We start from the raw sequence: 9475 nt of genomic DNA, 5'->3' as shown, positions 1-9475 counted from the left end.
ACTAAATTATTTATATTTGATTCTGTAAAATTCAAAATCAAGATTCGTTTAATGTTTTAAAAACTAGATTGAATAATATTTCTCTCATAAAAAAATTCAGAAATTAATAACAACTACAAAATGTTCAACAATTTTTCAAAGTCAAAATAGGGTTGTTGCTAGAGAGTTTTGAGCTACCTTCGCTAAAATATTTTTATATCTCAATTCAAAATTTGAATATAACTTCCATTTGTTTAGTTAAAAACTATATTCGATAAGATTTTTAACCATGTATAGCTTTACTTCTAACTCAATTCCTACAATTTTTGGCAAACTTTTAAACTTGTGCTGCTGTTGTTGAATTGCAACCAACCAATGTTACCAAAGTTAAACATGTTCATACTAAACTTTCGCTCTTATAAAAAGCAATCGCTCTCATAAAAACTATGTTTTATTGTATTCTCTTTTCCTTGAACTTTTAAATTCACTGCATATCACACGTCTTGTTACTCTATAAGTCATTTAACAATTTATTCTTTATATGTAACAGCTTAATTTTGACCCTAATTGGAACAATGGTTTCGGGACCTCAAATCCGAGTCTAAAAAATATTTTAAAATTTTATTTCTATGTTTATTATGTGTGAATTTACATGTGTGAAAGTTTCGTGAATTAATTTTATTGTTTGAGTGCTTAATTTGAGAAAAAGGGCTTAATCGCGTAAAATGAAAATTTAATGGTTAAATATGAAAGTGCCTAATGAAAATTTGGAGGTTCTATGATGCAATTAGCCCACTATATAAGTTATTGGATGGAAATGGTCAAGAATGACCTTATATTAAGTGTTTTATATATTATTTAGTAAAGGTTAATTTAGTAAAATAATAATAATGTTAATATATGTTAATAAAATAAAACATAAAATAAGAGAACCATGCAATTGTTCATCTTTTTTCACAGAAACTACAAAAGAAATAAAAGAAGAAAAAGCTTAGAACATTCGGCACTTACAAGTCTTAATTAAGGTATGGATTTTGTTCGGTTTTTGATGATTTTTATGTTTTTGAGATCGTTGCTTCGAATACTATCCGACCCATGCTTGAATTTTTGATATTGATGAATATTTTGAGTTATGCCATTGATGAATAATTGTGTTTTGTGATGTTTCATGATGAATAATGAAATATATCTTTTAGATTAATGTAACACCCCGAACCCGAGACCGACACCGGAGTCGGACACGAGATGTTAACAAACTTTGGAAATTTTTTTTTTCCAGACACTGCCCAGTCTGAGTACTAGTCGCTTCAAAAATCATATCTTGAGTTTCACAACTCGAAAATCAGTTTTGTGATTTTTCCCTGAAACTAGACTCATGTCCCCACCTATGTATTTTTTTCTAGAATTTTTGGTCGGGCCAATTAGTACAGTTTATTAGTCAAAGTCTCCCATGTTACAGGGGTCGACTACACTGACCTTTTCCCATTACAACTGGGATATCTCTCTGCACAGAGCTTCAATCTTGATTCCGTTTGTTTCTATGGAAACTAGACTCAGAGAGGAATCCATACATATATGGTATGACCCCTAATTATCTCTGGTCAATTTATAGTGAATTTCCAAAGGCGGAACAGGGAATCCAGAAACTGTTCTGGCACTGTTCCACAAGAACCCGAATATCTCTTACTGTACTGTTCCTATGATTGTTTCATTACTTCCATATGAAAGTAGATTCATCAAGGTTCGATTACATAATTTATTCACTATTTAATTCCACTCCTACGAATTCTTGTGATTTTTCCAATCCACACCACTGCTGCTATCAGCTTCTGTTTTCAAAGTAACCCTTACCTAATTTGGGGTTTCATGGACCAACTAGGGCCTTGTCATACATAAGCCCACATATGATCATACTTAGCCATTCTAGTGGCTGATCATTTGCTCAACACTCCCATTCCAACTATAGTTACATCATGAAACCATCTATACATTCATAAATACGAATGGTCTAATGCCATACTCCACTTCTACAAGCCATTTTCGTATGGCTGTACACTTATACATTTCATAAAGTACTCGAAAGACAACAATGGGTAGTCCTATACATGCCATATCAAGATTCAACCAAAATAGTACCCAAAAGAGCCTTTGATAGTGTGGGCGACTTCGACTTCAAGATCCCGAGTCCGATAGCTGGAGAACCAAAAATCTATAAAACAGAGGAGCAATGTAACGAGTAAGCAATTTATGCTTAGTAAGTTTGAGCAAGGAATTCCAGCATGCACAAGGAATAGCACACATTTAGCTAAACGAAATATTTCATAATACGCAATTTACCGATATCAAACTTGCTTCACAACATTAACAACCCTTATGTACATACACAATAAACTAACTTGGCCGAAGGCCGGTAGCTCGTTTATCAACTGAGCGAACATTTATTTGTAAGGGCTCGATTAAATTCAACACATACGTAACATATCCCCATATTGGGATGTTTTTCGAGTATTCGCTGGAATTTTACAGCAAGCTCATTCATTACCAAATCACGTACCTTCGGGATTTAACCGGATATAGCTCCTCGTTCAAATGCCTTCGGGACATAGCCCGGATTTAGTAACTCACACAATGCCTTCGGGACATAACCCGGATTTAACAATTCGCACGAATGCCTTCGGGACTTAACCCGGATTTAACAACTCGCACGAATGCCTTCGGGACTTAACCCGGATTTAGTATCTCGCACAAAGGCCTTCGGATCTTAATCCGGATATATTCACTTAGCACAAAGCCTTCGGGACTTAGCCCGGACAGCATTCAATTAATCATGCACATCTAACAATAATTCATGGCACATTCATATTTCATTTTCATTTACGAAACTCAAACACAAGGCACATATTGTCCTTGCACATTCGGCTCAATAGCCACACATAGAGCATGATTTAATCACATCGAAATTTAAGCTCTCTTACTCAAGAACTTACCTCGGGTGTTGTCGAACGATTCCGCTAGCTATTCAACCACTTTTTCCTTCCCTTTATCGGTTTTATTTCCCCTTTGCTCTTGAGCTTAATCAAACAAATAAATTGATTTCATCATTTAGGCATCAAAAGATGAACACAAGGCACTTAGCCCATATTTATACATTAGACATTAAAGTCTCATACATGCAAAAATCATGCATCAACACAACATATTAGCTAATTTCTTTCCCCTTGGCCGAATATGCATGTCCATTTTTGGGGTCGATTTCAACACTTAATACACACATATACACACTAGTAAAGCATCCTCCCCCTTTTTATCAATTTAACACATGCATTTCTCATTAACATGCAAAGTTACATTCGGCCTTAGCACACATCTTGCTAGCCGATTCTTCTCCATTTAGCAACCAATGCACATATGTGCTCACACAAAAATGCTAAAAAGGAGGTTCAAGAATCAACAAGCCATCATCACATGCATCATTAAAAAGCTTCATATTTTGCATGCAATGACATTAACACAACTTCCACCTAGGCCGAATCTTAACTCATCCTCTTGCCTCATCACCACAACATCAAACATCAACCAAGAATGATGCATCCATGGTCAAGTGCCATTTCCATCACATAGCAAGATTTAGACCATGGGCTAGGTAGAACTCAAGCTAACAACTAAAACATGCATGCATCTCATGGAACATCATCAAACATACCTTAGCCTAGCTACATGCATGGCCGAATCTCTTCACCTTTCTTCTTCTTTCCTCCTTAAAATTTTTGGCCAAGGATGAACCAAAGGATGAGAAAATTTTTCTTTGTTTTTCTTTCTAGTTTTGGCAAGCATGAAGATGAGAAAAGGATGAACAAAATTCCCCCTTTCTCTTCTTTAGCTCACGGCAATGGGGGGGACAAACACTACACACACATTTTTTTTTCTTTTGTTTTCATTTCTTTATTACCCATACTCCTTATTTTATTCTTCCACTAACAAAACATGTTTCATGACATGTTTTGCCCATCATTCTTTGTCATGGCCGGCCACTACTCATTAGGGGGGGAATTCGACATGCAAGTCCCCCCTTTGTCCACATGCACTAATAGGTCCTCACACATTGACCTATCACATTTTAGAATTTTCTCACATAAGTCCTATTGACTAAATTCACATGAAATCAACCAAATTGAAGCTTGAAATTTTCACACATTCATAATTACATATTCTAGACAATAAGTATCACATTCAAACATTTTGGTGACTCGGTTTAGTGGTCTCGAAACCACTTCCCTACTAGGGCCAACTTTGGGCTGTCACAATTAATATGTTTTATATTGGAATTTTTGATGAAATTGAGTATTTAGGGCTAAATTGCAAAAATAATATTTTTAGGGACTAAAATGTGAATTAAATAAAATTTTTGGACTTATATGGACTATAGGAAGATTTGGCCTAGCTATGGTATGTGCAAATTTTGTGTATTTTGTGTTTTATGCAATATGGACTAAATTGTAAAAAGTGAAAATGTTAGGGGCAAAATGGTAATTTTCCCATTTATGTGTTTTTTAGACTAAATTTTGTATATACTTAAATAAGTTTAATTTTAATATGTTTAGATCAAGAACCAAAGAAAACGAATTTGGATCGAGAAAAAATAAAAATAATCGAATAGTTGAATATACAGCTTGTCGATATCCGAGGTAAGTCTATAAGCATATAAATGTCGTTAAATTTGATAATATATAAATGTTACATGATGAATGGAATTTTTGTGAATATATTTGTGTATGGACGAATGTGAATTGAGCAAATGAGTTATATTTTGAGTTCGATCCGATCGAGATTCAATTTCTGAAAGTCCCATGTGAACTTTAAGAATAAATAGGATACATATGTCATGACATAGGATTTTTGATATATGTTATCATGTAAGACCACGTCTGCGACGTTGGCATCGACTTGTATTACGTGTAAGACCCTGTCTAGGATAGTGGCATCGATATGTGATTACATGTAAGACTACGTCAGGGACATTGGCATTGTACTAGCTTCCGACTATCCACGTATCCTTTTTAATTCTGAACGGTTCAACGGGTAATGTTATTGAAGACCAAATGTGAAATTGAATTAAAAGGCTCAGGTATGTAATTAAGTCACGGGGCTAGACATTTCATCTCGCAATCCGTGCGGCCTTAGGTGATCCGTTTGTCTAAACTCGCCTAAGTCAGCCTTAACTCAAGTGAGGATTCATTTAGAACTCCTCCAAGGCACCAAATTGAAGAGCGGAAGCGATTTATGCCAAAAGAAGCTAACAAAAGAACAACAAAAAGCCACAGAAAAGATTGCACACAAGGTGTTTGAGTAAATGCTCTCAGAATTCTATTACTCTTAAGTATTCAGAATACAATGGAATAAGTACAAATGAGGGGGAGGCTCTCTATTTATAGTTGAGCTCCCCCCAAACCGACGGTCAAGATACATTTACATCGACGGATGAGATTTAACCATATCTCTTAATTTTAGGGATTTACAAGATAAGCTTTATCAAATCTAATCTAATCTTTACAAGATATGATTCCCTCTATCTTCTAAGATTAGTTACCATATTAGCTTAAGTTGCCATCTCTTCATTATCGGGCCAACTAGGCTTCAATCTGACAGGCAGGCTTGTCTAATAGCCCTTTGAATCGGGCCAGTTCTTGTAGGCCAAATGATCCCCATCTGAGCAATAGACCTCTATTGGATGCATTTGGTGCGATGGTCACGGGCTTTGAACTTTGGCCCATGACATTCTCCCCCACCCATTCTCACAACACCCTCGTTGCGACTTCCGAATGGTACTGACATGATTCATCTTTGAACTCTCTCGTTGCCTTGTCTTCTTCCTGACTTGCCTTGTGATCAGGTTGTCCCTTCCCTCAGAACCTTTGCCTCGGCTTCCGTCGCCTCTTCACTTTAACCGTTGCACTCGTTGATACATCTTGTTGGCAAGAAGTCTTCGCTCTACCTTGCCTCAACTTTTACTTGTTCTCTCTTGAATCATCTTGATTCTCACATCTTGGCTTCGTATTGCCCACAGTCCCTTGGCCTCCTTGCTCATGAACTTCGAAAGGGCCCCTACGACCTTACCAAGCTAACAAGTCAGAATTCAAAACACTATCAAAGTGTTTGAAATGTACCTTACTCGCAACATTTACTCGTCCCGACTGTTTTTGCATCGCTCCCTTTTTCTTGAAGCCCGATGCACAACCCACATTTCCCAAAGGTGTCGGCCCCATAATCGAATCTGCAGGCTTCATATCGAACTCTTGCGCCACTAACACTTCCGAAGGAGCTTTCATAACTACCCGTTCTATCAAGTCGATGTTCCTCTCATACTAAACATCTTCGACTAGTTGGATTGATGACAACACCTTTTCCCCCACTTTCAAATTTCGATGCACCGGCACAACAATCTTTGTTAACGGATTGGTGATAATATGGATTTGATCGGCCCATGGATACAGAACTGTTTGAATCCTGTCAAGGAAGTTTAAGCCAAGTACATAATCGTAATCATCTATTTCGATTACCTCAAAGTCTTCCTTGCTCTTCCATTTGCCGATTTGTAGCTCCACATTTTGAACTACACCCATAGTTAGGGCCTCCTCAGAATTTACTGTCTTGATCTTCTTATTCGATTTCCTAATCGGCAGACCAAGCTTCCTTGTAGCCTTTTCTGATATGAACAAGTCCGATGCTCCCGTATCAATAAGAGCACTCTGCTTCTAACCCGTAATGTTGATGTCTACAAACATCAACCCTTCTTTACCATTCCTCTTCTCAGGAATGAGCACCATCGAATTGACCCTCGATAGCTTTTTCTCAATAAACTTCGCCTCTTCCGGCTCATCACTTCTCTTGATAGCCGAAACTGAAGATACCTTTGGGCAATCCCCCTTCATGTGCGGTCATTTACAAAAGTAGCACCGTAACTTTCCTCTCCTTTCTTTCGGGCTATTAGGTCTCCACTTCCCATTTCATGGTTTCCTATCATCACCATCACCGCTACTACCATTGCCATCATAGCTTTGTCTATCTTCATCCTCCTCATGGTACCCACCATTGCCCCTCCTGTTGGGCTTGGAAGATTCAAACATGTCCCTTCTCGGAGCAAGTTCCACTATGGACTCCACTACCATCATAGCTTTGGTAAGTTCCCGAACTCCTCGACGTTGCAATTCTTGCTTCGCCCATGGTTTCAACCCATCTGTAAAGGAGAAAAATGCTTCTTTCTCACTCAAATCAGATATATGGAGCATGAGTTCACTGAACTCCCACACATACTCCCTAACCGTGCCCTATTGCGTTAGCCGTCGTAACTTTGCTCGAGCTTCATACTCGGTATACTTAGGGTAAAACTGTGCTTTAAATTCACTTTGGAACTCCTTCCATGTCCCAATTTCGGTCCCACCACGTCTCACATCAGTAGACCTACGTCTCCACCATAACAAAGCAACATCAGTGAAATACATAGCAATAGTGTTTACCTTTGTAACATCATCCTCGATGTTCATCGCACGGAAGTATTGCTCCATGGCCCAAAGAAAGTTGTCCACTTCACTTGCAGACCTTGCCCCTTTAAACGCCTTCGGCTTGGGCACATCCATCGCTTGTGGCTTCGGCTTTGAAGCCATCATTCCATTCCCTATGGTAGCCTTGAAAATCTTGAGCTCTCCCTTAAACTCATTGATCTCCTCCTTCAAAGCTGTCACCATAGCCTCGAGAGCATCATCCTTCTCAGCCAGCTTATTCTCCGAGGAACCGATAGTATCCCACACAAATTCCCTGAGCTGCTCTTGCAATGTTCGCAACCCATCATTGTGTCTATCATCGACATCGTCGATCCTCTCCTTGACGTCTCCCATGGACTCCTCGAGAGTGACAACTCGATCCTCCAAAGCCGACAATAAGTCCCTTGATCGACTCACTTTTCTGGCCCTTCCTCGGGTCTCCATTGGCTCACTCTGACCAACAACTTCTTTCGACATCCCAACAGTGCCTTTGAACCAAAAGCTCTGATACCAACTGTCACGGGGCTAGACCTTTCGTCTCGCAATCCGTGCGGCCTTAGGTGATCCGTTCGTCTAAACTCGCCTAAGTCAGCCTTAACTCAAGTGAAGATTCTTTTAGAACTCCTCCAAGGCACCAAATCGAAGAGCGGAAGCGATTTATGCCAAAAGAAGCTAACCAAAAAACAAAAAAAAAACCACAAAAAAGATTACACACAAGGTGTTTGAGTAAATGCTCTTAGAATTCTATTACTCTTAAGAATTCAGAATACAATAGAATGAGTACAAATGAGGGGGAGGCTCTCTATTTATATTTGAGCTCCCCCAAAATCGATAGTCAAGATACATTTACATCGACGGATGAGATTTAACCATATCCCTTAATTTTAGGGATTTACAAGATAAGCCTTATCAAATCTAATCTAATCTTTACAAGATATGATTCCCTCTATCTTCTAAGATTAGTTACCATATTAGCCTAAGTTGCCATCTCTTCATTATTGGGCCAACTAGGCTTCAATTTGACAGGCTTGTCCAATAGCTCTTTGAATCGGGCCAGTTCTTGTAGGCCAAATGATCCTCATCTGAGCAATAGACCTCCATTGGATGCATTTGGTGCGATGGTCACGGGCTTTGAACTTTGGCCTGTGACACTTATACCAAGTTGTGAAAATAAGGTAGGTCGGTTGTTGAATTGATTGTATAAATGCTAAAGTTATAAATGTGAACTATGTGTATGCATATGTGATATGTGTATATTCGGCCAAATGTGGTATGGTATATGTAATTTTTAATAGTGAGATTTGAATAAGTTCATGTGTATTTGTACAATTAGCTATATGGTATTTGTATGAGAGATTTAAATGATAACCTTGTACTTAAAGAACATGTATATTCAGCTTTGTCAACTCAGTGTTAACATATATATTTTTGCTTAGGACTTACTAAGCTTAAATAGCTTATTGTGTGTGTTCTTATTTACCTCTGTTTTATAGATTTTGAAGTCGTTACGAGCTCGGGGATCATCAGTAAAGTCTAGCATACTATCAACTCCTTTCGGTGTTTTGTTAAATTGAACTAAATCATATGGCATATATAGCATAGCTGAAATGCTTGATTTTGGGTTATGTAATATTGAGCCATGCAAAAATGGCTTATATCTTTTGATTAAGCTTGGTTTCTATGCCTTTGATTATAATAGATTTATTTTATGCTTGAGTTAATTAGATTTGGTCATGGTATGATTATGTGTGACTTGTTTAATATGTTTTGTTAATGACCGATTGAACTAAGTCATGGATTAAGCTTGTATTGAAAGTAATATGTGTGTTATTCATATGTGTTATATATATTCGGTTGTTGTTTTGTGATAAGGTTTGATATGTAGATTGAATAAATGGGTAATATGCTAAATATATTATAAAGGAAATGATATGTAATTCCAATCATAAGATATGGAA

This window comes from Gossypium hirsutum, chromosome D02, assembly GCF_007990345.1.
Source record: "Gossypium hirsutum isolate 1008001.06 chromosome D02, Gossypium_hirsutum_v2.1, whole genome shotgun sequence".
Taxonomy (NCBI): domain Eukaryota; kingdom Viridiplantae; phylum Streptophyta; class Magnoliopsida; order Malvales; family Malvaceae; genus Gossypium; species Gossypium hirsutum.
Note: the sequence above shows the minus strand (reverse complement) of the source record.